The 19,431-nt window shown below is 45.7% G+C and overlaps 1 protein-coding gene across 1 annotated transcript in view; it reads right to left on the minus strand.

Moving 5' to 3' along the window:
- Positions 1–19,431, minus strand: part of SNTG1 (syntrophin gamma 1) — a 2,687,950-nt gene that overhangs the window by 349,465 nt on the left and 2,319,054 nt on the right. The gene's annotated exons all lie outside the window — the stretch shown is intronic.

Genomic DNA, 19,431 nt, shown 5'->3' on the forward strand with positions numbered 1-19,431 from the left:
TCCTTCCTCCTACCCTGTCAGTGATGGCACATTTAGTCACACCTGAGCTCCCCTTGTATGTGGCTGCCTAGGAGGAATACACATAGCTCAACTGCCAACTACACCCAGTCATGTGACCAGAGCCAGGTTGCAGGCACAAGAAAATAGCAACTTAATATCAGTGCCAATATTCAAAATTGCAATATAAAAATACGACTTTACCATGAGCTAGAATTTTAAAATGTGATCCAAGAGGCACCAAACTAGAAGGGGTTATCTCTAAGCCTGGGCAAAAATAAACCTCTGCTGCGCTACGAGGAGCTCTGCAAGCATTGGAGTTTCTTTAAAAATGCAGTTCGCAGTGATTTTCAATGCTAAGTACTTGTCCGCAATTTGCAATCATAGCGAATGGCACCATGCACAGCGCAAGCGGGCGCTGCTTCCTTTCTGCCGCTCGAGTACATTTTTACTTGAGTGGCAGCTTTCTCAACGCGAATAGATGGTTTCTCAACACGAGCGGTCGCGAGCATACGCGACCACTAACAATGAGAAATCTGACTGCCGGCATTGAGAAATCTCGCCAGGAGTTTGATTTTCCACACTCGTGCTCGCCGACTTGATGTTGGCGATCGCGAACGAGGAAAAATCTCTCTGGGAGGTGGATTTTCCCCGCTCGCGCTCGCCAATTTGACATTGATGAACACGAGCAAGGGAAAAAACTCAGCAGAGCGGAGTTTTTCAGAACTCCGCGACCTTCATGTAACGTGGAGTGCAGAAAACTCTGCAAACTCCGCGAGCGGAGCAGAGTTCACCTCCCAGACTTAGTTATCTCTTCCCATTTGGAAGTTACACTTATAAAATGTAAATAAGGTAACTCCAATATTATGCTGTGAGAGAGACAGGCCTTAAAGTGATGAAAAACTGATTTAAGAGTCATTTACTCTCAGGACATGTAGAACTTGAAAGTACATGTCCAACTTTTTTAACACACTGCACCCTGCCCTAATGGCTGTCTAGGGCCTACATTAGGGGTGACATGTATTTAAAAGGAATGTCTGGGCCTGGCAAAAGGGTTTATTTTGCCAAGTCAGAATGGCAGGGTAAAACTGCACACACAGGCTCTGCAATGACATGCCTGAGACATGTTTAAAGGACTACTTAAATGGGTGGCACAACCAGCGCTGCAGGCCCACTAGTAGCATTTAATTTACAGGCCCTGAGCATATGTAGTGCTACTTTACTAGAGACTTGTAAGTATATTGAATATGCCAGTTGGGTATGAGCCAATGTTACCATGTTTTAGGAAAAGAGCACCAGCACTTTAGCACAGGATAGCAGTGGTAACATGTACAGAGTCCTAAGGCCAGCAAAAAAGAAGTCAGCAAAAAGCAGGAGGCCTGAAGGCAAAACATTAGGAGGAAACCCTGCTAAGGATGCCAGGTGTAACACTGCACAACTGGAAGAAGCAGTGTAAATCACATGGGTTCAGCCAGGGATATGAAATTAGCAATTTACTAAAACTGTTGCAAAGACACTGGCAGAATAATGACGAACTATAAAAAACAAAGAGTGAAGCTAGTCAAAATTGACTGTTCAACGTGATAATGTCATACTTATCTGCACTCTTGACGTTATATGTTTGCAGCACTTTCCTAACAGATGCAAGTAATTGCTAGTAGCCATGTATGGCAGCTACAGCTTGCTACATAAATATGAGTTTTGAAGCACGTTGCCTTTTTTAGAAGCACGTGGAGACAATATGACTTTATTTCTTGCATTCCATATTTTAACTGCAGCTACTTATGCATGCAATTTTAGCTAACTCATCTAAGTGTGACATATTCTAACTTAAAATAAAAATGCTTCACATTTTTAGGACACTGAATATGTAGCCATGATCTACTCAGTATGCTCCAGCTAAAGGTACAACACAAGACATTTACAGACATAAAATAAGGGGGAAGACAGCTAAAACGCAATAGGCTTCCTACAATCACCAATACCTGATTCATTACTAGGCTCACAGTCCACAAGGCCTGAAGGGAATCAATAGAGAAACAGATCTTTTCACCAAATGCTAGGTCTCTAGGGTAAGCTCCTGAAATATACCAGACTCCTCCCTTATTAGACTGCTCAAAGTAAGAAATTGAATCTCAAAAATTGAAAATATTGTTTCCACGACGTGGCTTACTTGGCCCCAATCCGGGCCAGCTTGAGAGCTGTTGGCGCCTGGTGCAACAATCATTTTTGACGACCTCCCCAATTACCAACTCTTTGGATTCCCTCTCGACCACCAGGCAAAAGTGCCCCTCATCTCTCCATATCCCCTTTCTCACATACATTCCATTTGCTTTAAAGCAATGGTAAAGGGTGACTACCTTAGCAATAAAAATGTATATCTACCCAAACAAAGACTTCTCAACAACATTGCGAATTGATATTGCTAGACTGGGAGAAAAAAACAGAGCATCCTAACCTTTTATGCAGTTTGCATGGAGCTCTTTGATGACAGTTCATTACAGTCACTGTTCTATATTAGGGTTGTAGCTTATGAATTGCGGTAACAAAAGGATCTCTGTTACAAAAGCAGTAATCCACCCACATCCACATAAAATACAGATCTGTGATCTGCATGGTACTCTTTCTTTACAGCAGGCATACGAACCCTCTGCTCTACTTCATGGTGAGTCAAAACTGCCCCTAAACAGAACTCTGATCTCTCTCTATCTCTAGCAGGAACATTAATCTCAAGAGTTATCTTGACATTTTTAATGCTCTCTGAAAACTGGACCCACAAGGAACTCTGCTGAAGGTGTTTTTAAATCATAAGTTATTGCTAAACAGGGCCCCCACCTGAGTTCATCGCCCCCTCCACAGGTCAGCGCCCAGTGCGGCCGCACCAGTCGCACTGCCCTAAAGCCGGCCCTGCCCTCAATCACGTCCCCTGTCCGCTACTTCCAACCATTCTCCCATGAAACTTGTCATGTTATTTATGACATCGGTATTCATCCTCATGAGCATCATTTAACAATAAATATTGTATTACTTTCAAACATGCTCTCCTGCCCTCTTAGGAGATGTCCACACTATGTCTTTCATTGGGAGTCGCCCTGGAGGGATTACATTAATTATCGACTCCGATAAAAGAAGATATCCTCGGGATCGGTATTCATTGGAGTTGACAAAAACGAATATATGTTTTTTCACATTAAAATGGGGAATAACATTCGAAGTTTGGTGCAGCAGCACCAAAATCTCAATTTCCATGAGCGTACTGTACATTTTACTTGTTAAAATTTGGCAGGGTCGACCTGCCAAAAATGTAACTCCAGGCATCAGATTAATCTAATTTATAATTGTAGTCCTGCAAGTCCGGGTGCCACTCGTAATGAGGGCCACATGACTGCAAGTGCAATAGTGTGGTAACTGCAGGAGTAGAATAATGAAAAAGGAAGTGCTAATATGGAGAGGAAAGGCAGCAGGGTACCGCCCTGGCAGCACCCTCTTCACTAATATAGGCCATTCATTTGTGCTGGCAGGGCCTCCAGCTTAGAATATTAAGCTAAGCTTGAGAGGACCATTTCCATGGTAAGTAAATATGGTAATATGTCAGAGGGGCCTGGTCTCCTGCCTTGCAGTATCCTCTTGGTTTCTAAACGTTTCTGGGTGATGTACACTCGGATTCTGCAGCGCAGCACACATATTTGAAGGCCATTGATTTGAATTGCAAAACTTTTTTTGTACTACTTACATCAACTTACACATCCTTGTAAGTAAATAAAAGCAGACACTTCACCTACCCAACTCTCAAAGTACAGTTCTGCGTGCTTCACACACTCTCACTCTACAGCTGCATGCCGGGGCTCTTTGTGCAAGGATTGTGATTTGCACATATTAGGGGATGAATGAATGAATGAAAAACAATTTATAACGCGCAAACTAAGCCCAAAGGCATCAAGGCGCCTAGCTGGTAGGCTTTGGAATTATACCTGGGAATGAAACCCTAAGCCAAAACTGAATGTTCTTCCAGACACTCATGATTCACCCCCCTCTCTTTACCACATATCAGTGGAGGTGAGGCAGAGGCAACTGGTCCAGGAATGTTACAGTCTCATTAGACACTGCTTGCACTGTTATCCCCTGTATATCCATCATCATACACTGCAGACACATGGGTACTCAAATGTGCTTTCTAACAGGTGCTTGTTATAATCAATAAAGATGATATCTGGTTCTAAGGTAGATTGGATAAGTAGATTTATTAAGATAAGATGTCATGAAGAGCTCCACCAGGAGCAGCCTTCCTGCTGTTCAGCCCATACACCAACTGCCAACCACACTCACCCAACATTCCACAGCACCATGACGCTCCAACATTCTACACCATATTCACATTGGCTGAGTAGCAAGTACAGCAGTGCTTCTATCACCATAGTGGGAATGAGCTGAAGGATTCACCGACATCAGCAGGGCACTGTCCACTCACCCATATGAGTAGTGATAGCCAATGAATATTTAAATCACTGGAGCATGCCATTGATGGTGGGGACGTCATCTGTAGCACAGTTGTTGCCCATACCTCCCTTGTCTCTTACACAACACTCATAGGCACTTTGGGCATCGAGGACTTCATTGTTGCATCATCTATGTCACAAAGCTGAGGTATGTGCTATACCCTACTCAGACGTGCAATAGGGTTTTGTGAATTGGGCACTATTTTGTATGATTCATTATGTAGAGAACCCTGGTATATTTGGTGTGCTGTGACAAGAATGAAAGGTCGGAGCCAGATACACGGGTAGTGTGTGCATCTTTGGCGTTTCACAACAATGCAAGGAAAGAGCACCAATTTCGGATTGCTTTTGATATGACGTCACAGCCTAATGATGAATCCATCGAGCATCTTCTCTTCTCCTTGGTCTTGTCCTCTGCACATTGGCTGCCCTAACCTTGAATGTTACGGCAGCCATGTGTTTCCTCGGGTGACTATACCCATGAGCAGGACTGGTTACCAACGAGTAATGCTACTCTTGATAATAAATGTGTCAGAGTTTTGTATGCAAGGAATTGTATTTGAAGAGAGTGACCCTGAGTACTTGCCTCATACTCACACTTCAGGTATACTATATGCTCATAAGTTTTCAGCATTTCTCAACAAATATGCTTTGATGCCATTTCTCTACTGTATTTTCTCCTCTTGGATGCTCTAACACTTACATATACTATTTTAAAATCAAATCTTATTATACATATCGGGCCCGATTCACAGAACTAACTTAAGACAAAATCCTAAACTTACTACCATTTTGGTATTCACAGAATGCACTTACTCATTTTGGTATTCACAGAAGACACTTACTCACTTCGGTATTGACAGAAGTTAGGAGTCCTAACTTTAGGACTCCTAAATGCCTTCTGTGAATACCGAAAGTCTTAAAATTAGGATTTTTCTCAGTTTAGGAGTCCTAAAGTTAGGACTCCTAACTTTACTACTACAAAACTGAGAAAAGTCCTAATTTTAAGGCTTTCGGTATTCACAGAAGGCATTTAGGAGTCCTAAAGTTAGGAGTCCTAACTTTACTACTACTAAATTGAGAAAAATCCTAATTTTAAGACTTTCGGTATTCACAGAAGGCATTTAGGAGTCCTAAAGTTAGGACTCCTAACTTCTGTGAATACCGAAATGAGTAAGTGCCTTCTGTGAATACCAAAATGAGAAAGTGCCTTCTGTGAATATGAAAATGGTAGTAAGTTTAGGATTTTGTCTTAAGTTAGTTCTGTGAATCGGGCCCAATATGTTTAAAGTTGAATGGCTGGCTTCGAATTTGCTGTAGTTGTTTAAATAGTCTGGACTGGTAAATTGCTGAGAGTTTTGAAGTATTCGTGATATCCGTGTATCTCATTAGAAGACAGCATAGCATTTTTGTAGCCACAAAGTAGTCATTGGATTGGAGACTCATGTTCTTTCAATTAATCACCAGGGTAATAGTGTTTAAATTCAGAGCCAAATTCATCTTAACAGACCTGATGGTAGTCCAAATTGGCTTGGGTGCATTTTTTTTTATTATAACCGTGCAGCTAGGCAAAATCAGAAAGCTTCTGCCTATGGGAGTAGGTAAATGTCTGCTTTTACTCCTCTATAAGGGTCAACGTTAAAAACGACTGCCCCGCCTCCACATGAACAATCTCTGCTCCTAAAAGGCTGTGAGAAATGGTTGTGAGCATACCGCAACCTCCTGAAATCCCTGTTATATGTTGGAATAGTAGTAACAAGGGACAATTTCGGAAGGGCCATGCAGGGTATAGGATGGGTCATGCAGGATGTGGGAAGGGCCGTGCAGGGTGTGGGACGGGCCATGCAGGGTGTGGGACGGGCCATGTATGGTGTGGAACAGGCCATGCAGGGTGTGGGACAGGCCATGCAGGGTGTGGGATGGGCCATAAAGGGTGTGGGAGGGGCCATGCACAGTGTGGGACGGGCCATGCAGGTTGTAGGACGAGCCATTCAGGGTGTGGAACAGGCCATGCAGGGTGTGGGATGGGCCATGCAGGGTGTGGGACGGGCCATGAAGGATGTGGGACGGGCCATGAAGGGTGTGGGACGGGCCATGAAGGGTGTGGGACAGGCCATGCAGGGTGGGGGACAGGCCATGCAGGGTGTGGGACAGGCCATGCAGGGTGTGGGCTGGGCCATACAGGGTGTGGGAGGGGCCATGCAGGGTGTGGGTCAGGCCATGCAGGGTGTGGGACAGGCCATGCAGGGTGTGGGATGGGCCATACAGGGTGTGGGAGGGGCCATGCAGGGTGTGGGACGGGCTATGCAGGGTGTAGGATGGGAAATTCAGGGTGTGGGACGGGCCAGGCAGGGTGTGGGACAGGCCATTCAGGGTGTGGGATGGGCCATGCAGGATGTGTGATGGACCATGCACGGTGTGGGACAGGATATGCAGGGTGTAGATGGGCCATGCCAGCAGGGAATCTTTGAGTTTTGGTCTTGCGGGGTGAGAGCAGGGGATGTGGTGTACAATTGGAGAGTAATGCCAGTCCCACTCTGCCGTCAGTGGCCCCTTGAGGTAGCAACAACAGTATCCATCTGCCCCTCACGTTTTTTAAACTGTTGAAAGCTGTAAACGTTTAGCTGCTTGCCATATTTTTAAAAATAAAATATAAGTAGATCTGTACATTTTAGGTCCACGCAACTTCTTATAAACCTCAATTTTATATGGTACCTTTCGTTTTGTATGGCTCTGTGATGTGAACAAGCCGGGGGAGGTTTCTGTTCTTTTTTTGTTTGTTTTGCTTTAGTACTCTTTAATTACTTCTAGGTTGCTAGGAGCATGTTTTTTGATAAAATTAACATTTTTAATGAGTTTGATTTTTTGGCTGCGAGGATAATGTTTAGTTAAGCCGGTTTTATGCGAATACACAGTTACATAATATTATGTTCAAATGTCACTATAGAAAACGTTGCAGAGAAAAAGCAGAGAAGCACTCGTGCATTTTTATATGATTTTCTATGTCTCTAAATTTGGATTTTATACGAGGCTTTTATGACCTCGACAATCACATGATTGCAAAATCATCCTTCATTATTGCAATTGTCAAGCATATTGTTTCCAAGAATCTGCAAGCATTTTTTAGACACAAACATTATAGTACACGTTAGGTGAGCTAACTCTGGCTTGATTAAAAGTCTTGCAATTCCCCTGCTGGAGGTGGGCATGTGTAAGGGTGACTGACAGTTGAAGGCTGCCTTTGCCAGAAAGTCTGAGAAGGGTATTTGACAGTTAGGAAGTATTGGCGCTCTGCAAGTAAACGTAAATAGTGTGAACTTAATAAGTGTGATGGTGCAAACAGGGAGGGGGAACCCTAAAAACCGCTCAAACCGTGTAGAAAAAACGTACAGCTAAACAGTTAGGACAATCCTGTGCACACATACAGTAAATCAAATCAATGTTGACAAGGGTAAATACAGAAATGAATAAAGAAGCATCCGCAAATGAACAGGTGGTTCTGTTTAATTAGCATAGTCAGCCGACACGTGTTTCGTCATGGAAAGTGTAGACCACGACTCTTCAGGGCTGTAGCCTTAGCCTGAAAGCAGTGGAAGCTAGAAAGAGTATAAACAAGGACAAAAAAATGAAAACCCACAGCCGGTGATAATTCCAACCCGGCCGGGTAAGCAAAACAAATCAATGCGAACGGTTGGTAAATCAAGCAAAACGAGTCTGCGGAGTCTCTAAAATCGGGCAAAAGTAGTCCTGAAAGTATCCGGCATACACTCAACGGATGCCGCCAGGACGTTGGACTCGCTAGCAATACTGATTTGTTCGCTGATACTTACTCGTGCTGAAACCTTGTGCCAATTACTCACTTGCCAGAAATTATACCTCTCCAACACGTTTATAACACGGATGACTTGATTTTGAATTACTGGCGGCGGATACTTTCAGGACTACTTTTGCCCGAGTTTAGAGACTCCGCAGACTCGTTTTGCTTGATTTACCAACCGTTCGCATTGATTTGTTTTGCTTACCCGGCCGGGTTGGAATTATCACCGGCTGTGGGTTTTCATTTTTTTGTCCTTGTTTATACTCTTTCTAGCTTCCACTGCTTTCAGGCTAAGGCTACAGCCCTGAAGAGTCGTGGTCTACACTTTCCATGATGAAACACGTGTCGGCTGGCTATGCTAATTAAACAGAACCACCTGTTCATTTGCGGATGCTTCTTTTTTCATTTCTGTATTTACCCTTGTCAACATTGATTTGATTTACTGTATGTGTGCACAGGATTGTCCTGGCTGCCTTTGCCAGGATGTGCTGGAACCCTGCCTTTCCTCCTTCACATTACAGATGTTTATTCATGAAAGTGCCAGAAGTAGCGGGAGTGACATCGCTTACGCTTTTACACCTGGGCACATCAACGTTTTGAACCTTTATCATTTCACTGTGCCTCAAATAGGCTCATATTTGCTGCTAACGTGGAAGGAAAAACACGCGCGGAAAACTACAGGAAATAAACTGGGATCTCACAGCCCTTTTAAAATCTGTTGCTTCACTGCCTTCCTGACCAATGAGATTAGGGTAAGCAGGAGCAAAGTCATTGGTATCCGAGAACAAACAACGCGAACCCTTACAAGCTCTACTTGACGTCCATGTAGAATGCCTCCCAGATAGAAGGCTCCCTGTGTGGACTCCTCACAGTCCATCTTCAAGTCTACAGACGCGCACTGCTTTCTGGGAAATTAGAGTAAAGTTGAAAACGCGAGTCCTTGGAGCTATTGATTAAGGAAGAAAGGCTAAATGAATAACGTCATAACCAAAAAAGTAATTTAGTAACCGACAGAGAGATAATCGTTATCGACAGCACAGATTGGTCCCTGCAAACTGTGAAACAATATTTCACAAACTGATCGAACATATAAACTTAATATGATTCAATATCGAATGAAAGAGCGTGGGCTGCAGCAGACCTTGTCGCATAGTTCTTTTTTGCCTTGACACAACCATTTATCAGAGAGCTATATTGTGTAGATTGAATGTCGACCTGTTCTCCCGCTGCCCCGGAAATGCAACACACCCAGCTGCGGCCTGAAAAGGACTGACAACACGATCAGGTGTAGCCCAACCAGCTGACTGCCCTTCGTCCGTATCCTGTTTAGAATCACTTCCTGTTACAAGATAGAGTAGCGTTTGTCCACACATGCATGCAATAACCAGCAGGTCTGTCTCCAACATGTGGTAGGTACATAGGGGTTAGTATCCTTCCAGCATTTACAAGGATGCATGGAGTTACCAATGCGTCTAGGAATTATTTCAGTAAACCATTAAGAGCTACTGTCAGTTTAGCAGATTTGACCCTGGTTTAGTGGTACCTTGGCTCTAAAGAACAAGCTTGTAACTGCAGCAAACCACACCACCAAATTTCCTGTGGAAAGATAAGACCCTCTATTCCTCGTCAGGAGACAAAGGTATTATGTTCCATCACTGCAGATGCCTCCATATGTGCTAACTTGCTCCCTGTGCCCAGTTCGTACCAGATCCAGAGAGGACATGCTCCTTAACTTCACCTTTCCACTATCACCGCTAATTCTGAATGAACAGGATTTACTCAAACCTCTCTCACGGCAGACCCTCTCTCTTGTTTTCATTAACAAGGACAGGCATTCAACCGTGGCAAAGCTTTGTTTAGAACTAGAAAGCCTTATGTACGGTGCGTTTCTACAGTAAGACATTTCAGACAGAGGACAGAGCCCAGAATCACAGAATCTCTTAGCTCTAGTGGCAAGGCAGTTATTGGAGGAAAGAGGCCTGTGTCTTCCATTAATACACCACATCTTCTGCTTCTCTTTATTTTATATTGGAAATTAGGTTTTTAGGCTCACTCTCTTATCAAACCACACTGTTACAGGTACATAGATCCACACCATGTTCTAATTGCTAGTCGCCACTTTTTTCAACAAACCAGAAAACACTAACCGACTACAGCCAAAGGCCATAATCGTTATAGTGAGATTACACCTGCATTGAACACCGTGTATTCACTCGCCACATAACTGTCTAATTCTGGACTCTATCCAGCATCGTCCCCCCTGCACTTTAGAGTGTGTCAAGCATTTAATTATAGTGGCCAGAATGAGACACGACCCTCTATGATAAAGATGGACCAACCACTCACAGTTCTCTAACTTTATTAATTTGTTTTTAACTAGTTTTGTTGGCATACGTTTAATTTTTCTAATGCCTTATGATCACTCTGCCGCTTGTGCACTCTGTAATTTGCCCTCAAATATCCATTCTTGTAAATATTGCTCTTCCTTGAACTTATTTTCTTGATTTTAGATGTCAAATTCAGTTCGCATGGTTGCAATAATCTGGAAGGTCTCTTTCCATATTTTATTTTATTTTACCATACTTTCTCTTCCCTAATTGTTCCTCACAAAGGTGTCCTTCTTCTCCAGTATCTTTTCTCAACACAACTATGGCCCGGAAAATGTCAAACATGAATTTGTGTGTGTAGGAAAATGGCCCTTTGTGCATGGGTCATGTCCACTGTTTGCTAGATTTTTCTGCTGCTTTTGGGACTCTGCACACTGGGACCCTACAGTCGAGTTCCCAGTGAATGTGCCCTGACCCGTAAAAATATGTGGAATTGATATCAACCTAATTGGCATATAAAACGTACATATAAACTTCCAGTATGTGATACAAAATGTACCCAGGGCCTGTAAGTTAAATGTCAATGATACGTAGCCATCGTAAACCAGCATTTAGCAAAATTGACCCGCTTTTGTTCAATCAGGCCCTGACTGCCTCTAGGTCCTCCCCCCTGGATGATCTTGAGGGCGCCCTTGCTGTATTTACAGACTGGGTGAACAGCGCGGTGGATAAGTTAGCTCCGTCATTTCCTCTCAGGTTTTCTCTGGAGTCTCATTCGAAACCCTGGTTCACCCCGGAACTTAAAGTGCTTAAACATGAATGTAAAGTACTTGAGCGGCGGTGGCGCTGTAGTGACTTCTGTCCAGCGGCTAAGCTGCAACTTAGTCTTAAACAAAAAACCTATTATGAGGCCATAATCCAGGCCAAAAGGTGCTTCTATTTAGCACTCATTGACTCGGCTAATAATAATGCCAAGGAAATCTTTGCAATTGTCTAGAGCTTCCCGTCTCCTACCACCCAATCAAATACGTCTCCATCCACTGACTATTGGTGTGGCAATCTTTCCTGCTTCCTCAGGGATAAGATCTGTACCATACAGGCATCTTTTTCCTCTTGCGACAGCGCTGTCGGGGTTTTGGCAGTGTTATCATCGGCTAACCCTACCCACTCGCTCCAGGCTTTTAGTCCAGTGGACCTGCCTGACTCTCTTAAAATTCTAAAGGGTCTGAAGTCGGGCTCTCCTTCGGACCCTTGCTCAGCCAGATTGTTGGCTGCTGTGGCTGAGACTATAAACGCCAAAGTGAACAGCATCATTAATTTGTACCTGCAGAATGCTTGCGTTCCGGAGGTATGGAAGCAGGCCAAGATTCTTACCCTCTTAAAAAAGCCTTCTTTTGACCCTCTCAGCCCAGGGAATTACCGCCCCGTCTCCCTCTTGCCCAGTTTAGCTAAGGTCTGTGAGAAGGTAGTGACTAAACAACTCACTGAGTTTGTTGAAAGCGTGGGCCTCCTGCACCTGGCTCAGTCAGGGTTTAGGGCCTTCCACAGTACCGAATCAGCCCTGGTAGAGGTCTTGGAAGCCATGCGGGAGTGTTTGTACGCCAGTGGTAGGGCGTTATTGATTTTACTCGACCTGTCGGCAGCGTTCAACACGGTCCCGCATTCACGGCTTCTTAAGCGACATACTGAGATTGGGGTCACGGGTTGTGCGTGGGGCTGGCTCAGGTCATTCCTGGATGGACGAGTCCAGCAGGTCTGACTTCCGCTGTCCTCTTCTGCTCCCCAGACAGTGACCACAGGAGTCCCACAGGGGTCCTCGCTTAGCCCCCTCCTTTTTAACGTTTACGCTACACCACTGGTTTACCTGGCAGAAGAACTGGAAGCGAAGATTATCACCTATGCTGACCATACGCAGCTCCTTTTCACTTGGAAAACAAATACAGACTCAGTCTCCTCTGCGAAGCATTGTTTGTCCTCCATTTTCAAATGGCTTGCTTCCACGCAGCTCAAATGCAATGAAGAGAAATCCGAGATTCTTCTCTTCGAGAAATTTCCACCTAAGTTTAGGGACACTCTCTGGCCTCCAGAGTCCACCCTGCCTACCTCAGTTGGAAAGCCCGTCAAGAATTTCGGGGTGTGGTTTAAAGAGAACCTTTCCTTCTCCACTCAGGTCAAAAAGCTTACCAGTACCTGCTTTAGCCTTCTTAAAACCCTAAGGAAGTTCCTTCCCCTTTTGCCTAAGGCTGCGAAGGAGACAGATATCTGTGCCCTTGTTCTATCTCGGCTGGATTGCGCCAATGCTCTTTATGTGGATATCCCTGGCTACTTATTGAGGAAGCTTCAGGTAGTCCAGAATGCGGCAGCCAGGCTTTTCCTTGATATATCTTCCAGAAGTAGGGTGAGCCACCACTTGCGCTCATTGCACTGGCTGCCCATGGCTGTAAGGGTTAAGTTCAAATCACTAATCATTGCCCATCGTGTTCTCTACGCCAAGGCCCTTCCTACCTGCAAAAACGCTTCTCCTATTATACCCCTCTGAGACAACTGCGCTCTTCGTCTCAATTTTGGCTCGGGTTCCCCGCTTCAAATGCGAGAGGCTGGGGTGCAGCTCTCTCGTCCGGAAAGCTGCCGTGGCATGGACCGCCCTTCCCTTTGCCCTTCAGAACACTAAGGATCCACTGGCTTTTAAAAAGCTTTTGAAAACACATCTCTTTATCTAGTTACTGTTTCCACCCTCGGTATGGCTCCGCGCTGGGACTCTCCTGAGTATCTGTGCGCGTTATAAAATAAAATAACATAACATAACATATTGTGCCATCACTTAGGGGACAATGCACAACATGACTGAATGCCTGTCACCAGTAACTTAGATCTGCAAGTTTGAACTGCAAATATGATATTTCACAGTAACCCCTCCAGATAGGCACGCACTTCCTTTTACATTTAAAAAAAGTCACCCCTAAATAGGCCTTACATGCTCAGAAGGCAGGGTGCATCATATTTAAAAGCAGGACATGTAAAAGTTTAATGTTGAACATGTCCATACCTGGACAATGCTCTAAAAGTTATTTTCATTGTAGCAGGGAGAGCTGTTCCATTGGAAACCATTGGTATTCTTTCTTAAAGTTAATAAAGCGATCTCCTCTTAGGAACCAGGTAAAAAATGTCATTCTTGGTCCAATAATTATTACAAATCCAGCCAGCTCATTACTAATGTCAAATTTGTAACAAATATTTTACCAATGGTGCTTTTAAAATTTTTCCTCCAGCCTGCCTAATGCCTCTAGAAGTCCATTTGCCTGAGCTTTCAACTGTCACCCGAGCAGAATAGCTCCTAAATGGAATTTCTTAAGTTAAACCCGTCTGCTTTGTGCCCCAGCTACCATGGTTTGGGCTCATGTTACTACTACCATCCACCCAACTAATAATCCACTGTTAGACCTGGCATTTCATGGCGTGATTACCCCTGACTTTTTGCCTCTACCTCCTCAATTTTTGACTGACGTAGATGCTTTGGACACTTTGCCACTGTTATAAAGTGGAATGGTAATTGGTTGTCAATGATTGGTATGTGTGCCTTACTAGTAAAGTCCCTAGTAAAGTGCACTATGTGTTCCAGGACTGGTAATGCAAATGCTACTAGTGTGCCTGCAGCACTAATTGTGCCACCCACACAAGTAGCCTTAAAAAGGGAACCCAGGCCTGCCATGGCAGTGCCTGTGCGTAGTTTGTTAAACTGTCATGTTGTTCTGACAAGTGCACCCACTTGTCAGACCGTACCCTTCCCTTTCTATGCACATCAGACACCCCTATGGTAGGTCCAGGGTACCCCCTGGGAAGGGTGCAGTGCATGTGAAAGGTAGGACATGTACTAAGGTGTGTACCATGTCCTGACAGTGAAATAATCTCCATTTCGTTTTTCACTGTTGAAAGGCCATCTTGCCCAAAGGATAGAATGGGAAGGCTGTGTAATATGTTTTCCAGCCTATCTTCCCAAAAGCTTAAGATGGAAAAGGTGAAGTTTAGTATGTCTGAACTCACAATGTAATAACACATCTTTTAATGAAGGTGGTTTTTGCACTGTGTGTTTAGAAGCCACTCTTTTAGAAGTGGTTGGGTTTTTGTGCTCTAACATTTCTGTGTCTCTCTGCCTGGTTGTGGATTGACTGTCTGGATTTGAAAGCGATAGGATCTGGGGAATGTCTTGACCCAGGGGAGGAGGTGAGACAGCACCAGGCTGACCTGCATCTGGAGTGTAGGGGAGGAGTAGCCCCAGGAGGGGAAGAGGCCTGGGTTGCTGCTATAAAACAATTGTCCCATCTCCTGCTGAGTGATTGAGAATCCAGGCCCCCACTAATCAAAGGAAGAAGGTATCACTGGCAGGGAGGCACCCAGAACTGGTTTGAACAGGGGTCAGTGCCCCCCTGAACACAAAGACTTCAAAGCCATTGAGGGGTATACCTATGAGATCTGAAGCCCCTGAACTTTGGAGGATGGCTTGATCAAGATTGAACAAGACTGGAGCTACTTCGTGGTCAAGATGAACCTTTGCCAAGGAAGAAACAACTGAAGAGACTGAAGGAAAGGACTGACCCTTGCTGTGTGTTCTGGGGCTGGCCTGCAGTTTGCTGTTTTAACCAAGGAAAGGCTAAAGGGACTTTGCTGTGTGCTGTGTCCCCCTGCTTGAAAGGACTTTGCTGTGCTGTGTCCTGAAGTAACTTATCCCCAAGGGCCCGAGGTGAGCTGGCTCCCTGTTGCGGAAACTTAGGAACACAAAAGTTTCCAGGAGAGTCTCAACGGCGCTGTGTTCGTGTGCTTGTTGCAGCCTGAGACCCTTGTAAGAAGTGCCATGTGATCGTGGGCATCTGGAGTCCAAGCGAGGATCAGCGACGCTGTGTGCGTGTGCTTTTTGCAGCCTGAACCCTTTGTGAGGATTGTCCTGTTATCGTGTGCACCTGCATCCAAGTAAGTCTCATCAACGCTGTGTGCGTGTTCTGTGTGCAGAGTCAGACCTTCGTGAGGATTGCCTTGTTATTGTGCACACCCAGAATCCAAGTGAGTCTCATCGACGATGTGTGCATGTGCTTTGTGCAGTGTGAGACCTTCGTGAGGATTGCCTTGTTATCGTGCACCCGGAATCCAAGTGAGTCTCATCGACGCTGTGTGCGTGTGTTTTGTACAGTGTGAGACCTTCGTGAGGATTGCCTTGTTAACGTGCAACCGGAGTTAAAGTGAGTCTCAGCCACTGAGGTGGGGAAAGCCATCCAGGACTTGCGGGCAGGGAAGGCGGCCGGCCCTAACGGATTACCGATAGAGCTTTTTAAACTCACGGCGAGCAAAATCACACCGTACATCACCAACATGTTCGTAGCGAGCAAAGAGCAGGGATTACTGCTGGCTGACCAACGGCTAGCCAGCATAGTCGTTATCCACAAAGAAAGCAAGCTCAAGCACATGTGCTCCTCCTATAGACCAATTCCGTTGCTAAATGGAGAAGCAAAGTTTTTGGCGGAAGTCCTGGACTCAGGTTTGCTAAGGGTCATTACCTGCCTGGTCCACCCGGACCAGTCGGGTTTGATGCCCGCCAGGAACACCGCCCACAACCTGCGCCGACTCCATGGAGTGCTCGGCCGAGCGGAAACCGTGGACGAGGATGCTGTGGTGGTGTCGCTGGACGTGGCTGCAGCATTTGACACCATTGAATGGCCCTTTATGTTTGCTGTGCTTCGTAAATTGGGACTGGGCCCAGAATTCATAGGGTGGGTCCGAATCCTCTACCATAAACTTCTGGCCAGAGTAGTAGTCAACAATAGGGCTTCCTCCACCTTTGTTCTTAGCCGGGGCACCAGGCAGGGATGCCCTTTGTCCCCGCTCCTATTTGCCCTGACCCTCGGGCCACTGGCTATGTGGATTCGTAAAGACCCCAGTGTCAGAGGCCTCAAATGGGCTCCGGTTCGCGAGGATCGCATCTCATTGTATGCAGATGATATCTTGCTCTACCTAGAATCTCTGGTCACTTAACTTAACGTGGTCGTAGACATCTTTCGGGTTTCCAGTGAATTTGCCGGCTACAGGATAAACTAGTCGAAGTCGGTGATTTAAGTCCTCAGCGGGAAGTTGCCTCCGCTTCCTCGCGGTCTTGAACTAGTCGAAGCAGTCGACAGTTTCAAGTACCTGGGGATTAGAGTCTCCAAGGATCCCAATGGATTTTATTAACTAAATCTCCTACCGCCTCTGGCACGTCTCAAATCTGACGTCAGACACTGGAAGACGCTCCCGCTCTCCCTATTAGGTCGTGCTGCCCTATTCAAAATGATGTCCCTTCCCCGCTTACTCTCCGCCTTACAGAATGCCCCAAACTATGTCAGCTCTTCATACTTCAAAGAAATTGACTGTCTTCTGCGAGACCTGCTCTGGGAGGGCAGGCCTCTGCTCATAGCTATCCACAAGCTTACACGGGGATGGTTTGACGGGGTATTGGGTTGCGGGACATAAAGCGCTGTTACTGGGCGTCTCACCTTGCAGCTATCAACCAATACACGTACAGACCCCAAGGTGATCCAGCCTTCCAGACTGATAAATGGCTGCTGCCGGGAGGTAGTTTTGAAGGGGCAATATATGCGTGCACGCTGAACCCCAACTTGACAGGACCCACTGCGCATGCGGTGCGAGTATGGAAGACTGCCTTGAAAAGTCTGGTGTGGGAAGGCAAGATCACGCAGGCCACCCCGCTCTGGAGAAGTGACCAATAAAGAAGCTTGATTCGCTCGAAGGGCTTTGATCGGTGGGACCTTATAGGAATCTCTAAGGTGGGAGACATGTGGAAGTTGGGAGAGGTGGTCATGTTTAAACAGTTACAAAAGGACTATGAAATGGCGCGCTCCAAACACTTTAGATATCTGCAAATATGGCATGTCCTGCTGGCAAAGCTCCCAAGAGGGGAACAACTCCCGGAGTCCTCTCCACTGGAGGATAGAGTGCTAGACAGGGACTTGCCGCAGAAAGCCATATTGTTCATCTATAAAAAAACTGATAAACAACTTGCTGTACCCACTGGACCAACTGCGGGCAAAACGGGACCACGAAGTGGCCGGTCTGGATGACGACGAATGGCTAGCGGCGATGGCTTGTCCTCGCGAGGTGGCCATCTCTTCCAGACTGCAGTTAGTGCAGCTCAAAATCCTGCATAAATCATACCTATCCAGATCAGTTCTGGTCCGAATGGGATATAGCGCTGATGAGAATTGCACTAGGAGGTGTAGACAGGTGGGCACATTCCTTCATCTGCTTTGGGAGTGTACGGTTATTCAGAGCTATTGGGCGGGGATTGTGAAACTTACGGATAGGGTATTAGGCCAAAACATTCATGGTAATATAAAACTAGCTCTCCTGAACGCCTGTGGACCAATGGACCTAACCTCCAAGTAGCGTCTGTGGGTAACTCTGGGATTGATGGTGGCGAAGCGTAATATTGTAAGTCCATGGAAGGCCCAGGAGACGCCCAGTACGGTGGACTGGAGCAAAGACATGGACTGGTGCATGGTAAAAGATAAAACAATCTATGTTGCAAGGGGGTGCCCCAATAAATGGATACAGGTATGGGATAGTTGGAACACATATAGGGGTGGAATCTGCGAACCCCCGTTGACTAGGGAAGATACCATTGCACAACGATTGGGCACGCTGCAAATGTAACTACCTTGGCTGATGTCTCCTTTAATAAGTGCACGTCCTCTGGCATGCACTTGCTGTATCATTATGCATATAGGTGGTTTTGATGATTGTTGTCTATATGTCATACTTGATCTCAATAAAAAGATTTATTAAAAAAATGTAAAAAAATAAAGTGAGTCACAGCGATGCTATGCGCGTGTTCTTCATGCAGCCTGAGACCTTCATGTGGAGTGCCCAGTGATCGTGTATCCGAAGCTCAATGGAGTCTCAGCGATGCTGTGTGCATGTGCCCTGTGACAGCCTGAAATCTTCGTAGCCTAAGCGGCCCAGACCGGCAGCCCCGGAGGAGCTGAGCCTCCGGCCCAAGCCCGCCATTGCCAATTCACAAATATTTCATCGGAGGCCCAAGTCGCTGGACGAGGAGAGAAGAGTGAGTTTGTGTCGCCCCAGGTGTCGACTCCTGGGGCGGGGTGCAGGCTCGGAGGGAGATGCTCTTGGCCTCTCTCTCATTCTGACAGCGCGAGCCTCTGCTTCGGCTCGTATCGCGGACCGTATTGCCAAGGGAGTGGCAGTACCGGGGCCGGAGTGCGGAGCTGCACTTTTTGATACACCATACCTGTGTTGGGGGCAACTGTTGACAGAGGCTGACTGCGAGTCAGAGGGAGTGGCGGAGAGACCGCCTAAGGCACCGTGATCGGTGCCATAGTGTATTACACAATATCTTATTTCTGCATAACGGAGAACCTGAATGTCGTATTACACATTGCATAATTTCTGCATAATGGAGTACCTGATTAGTGTATTACGCATTCATTATTCCTGCATAACGAACTACCTGATTAGTGTATGGCACATGGCATTATTTCTGCATAACAAACTACCTGATTAGCGTATTACGCATTGCATTATTCCTGCATAACGAACTACCTTATTAGTGTATTACGCATTGCCTTATTTCTGCATAACGACATATCTGATGGTTTTATTACGCATTGCATTATTTTACATTGCAAAGTGCCTGGTGGTTGTATTACGCATTGCATTATTTTTACATTGCAACGTGCCTGATCGTCGCGCTACGCATTGCATTATATTACATTGCAAAGTGCCTGATTGTTGC

Source organism: Triturus cristatus, chromosome 5_1, assembly GCF_964204655.1.
Source record: "Triturus cristatus chromosome 5_1, aTriCri1.1, whole genome shotgun sequence".
Classification (NCBI taxonomy): Eukaryota; Metazoa; Chordata; class Amphibia; order Caudata; family Salamandridae; genus Triturus; species Triturus cristatus.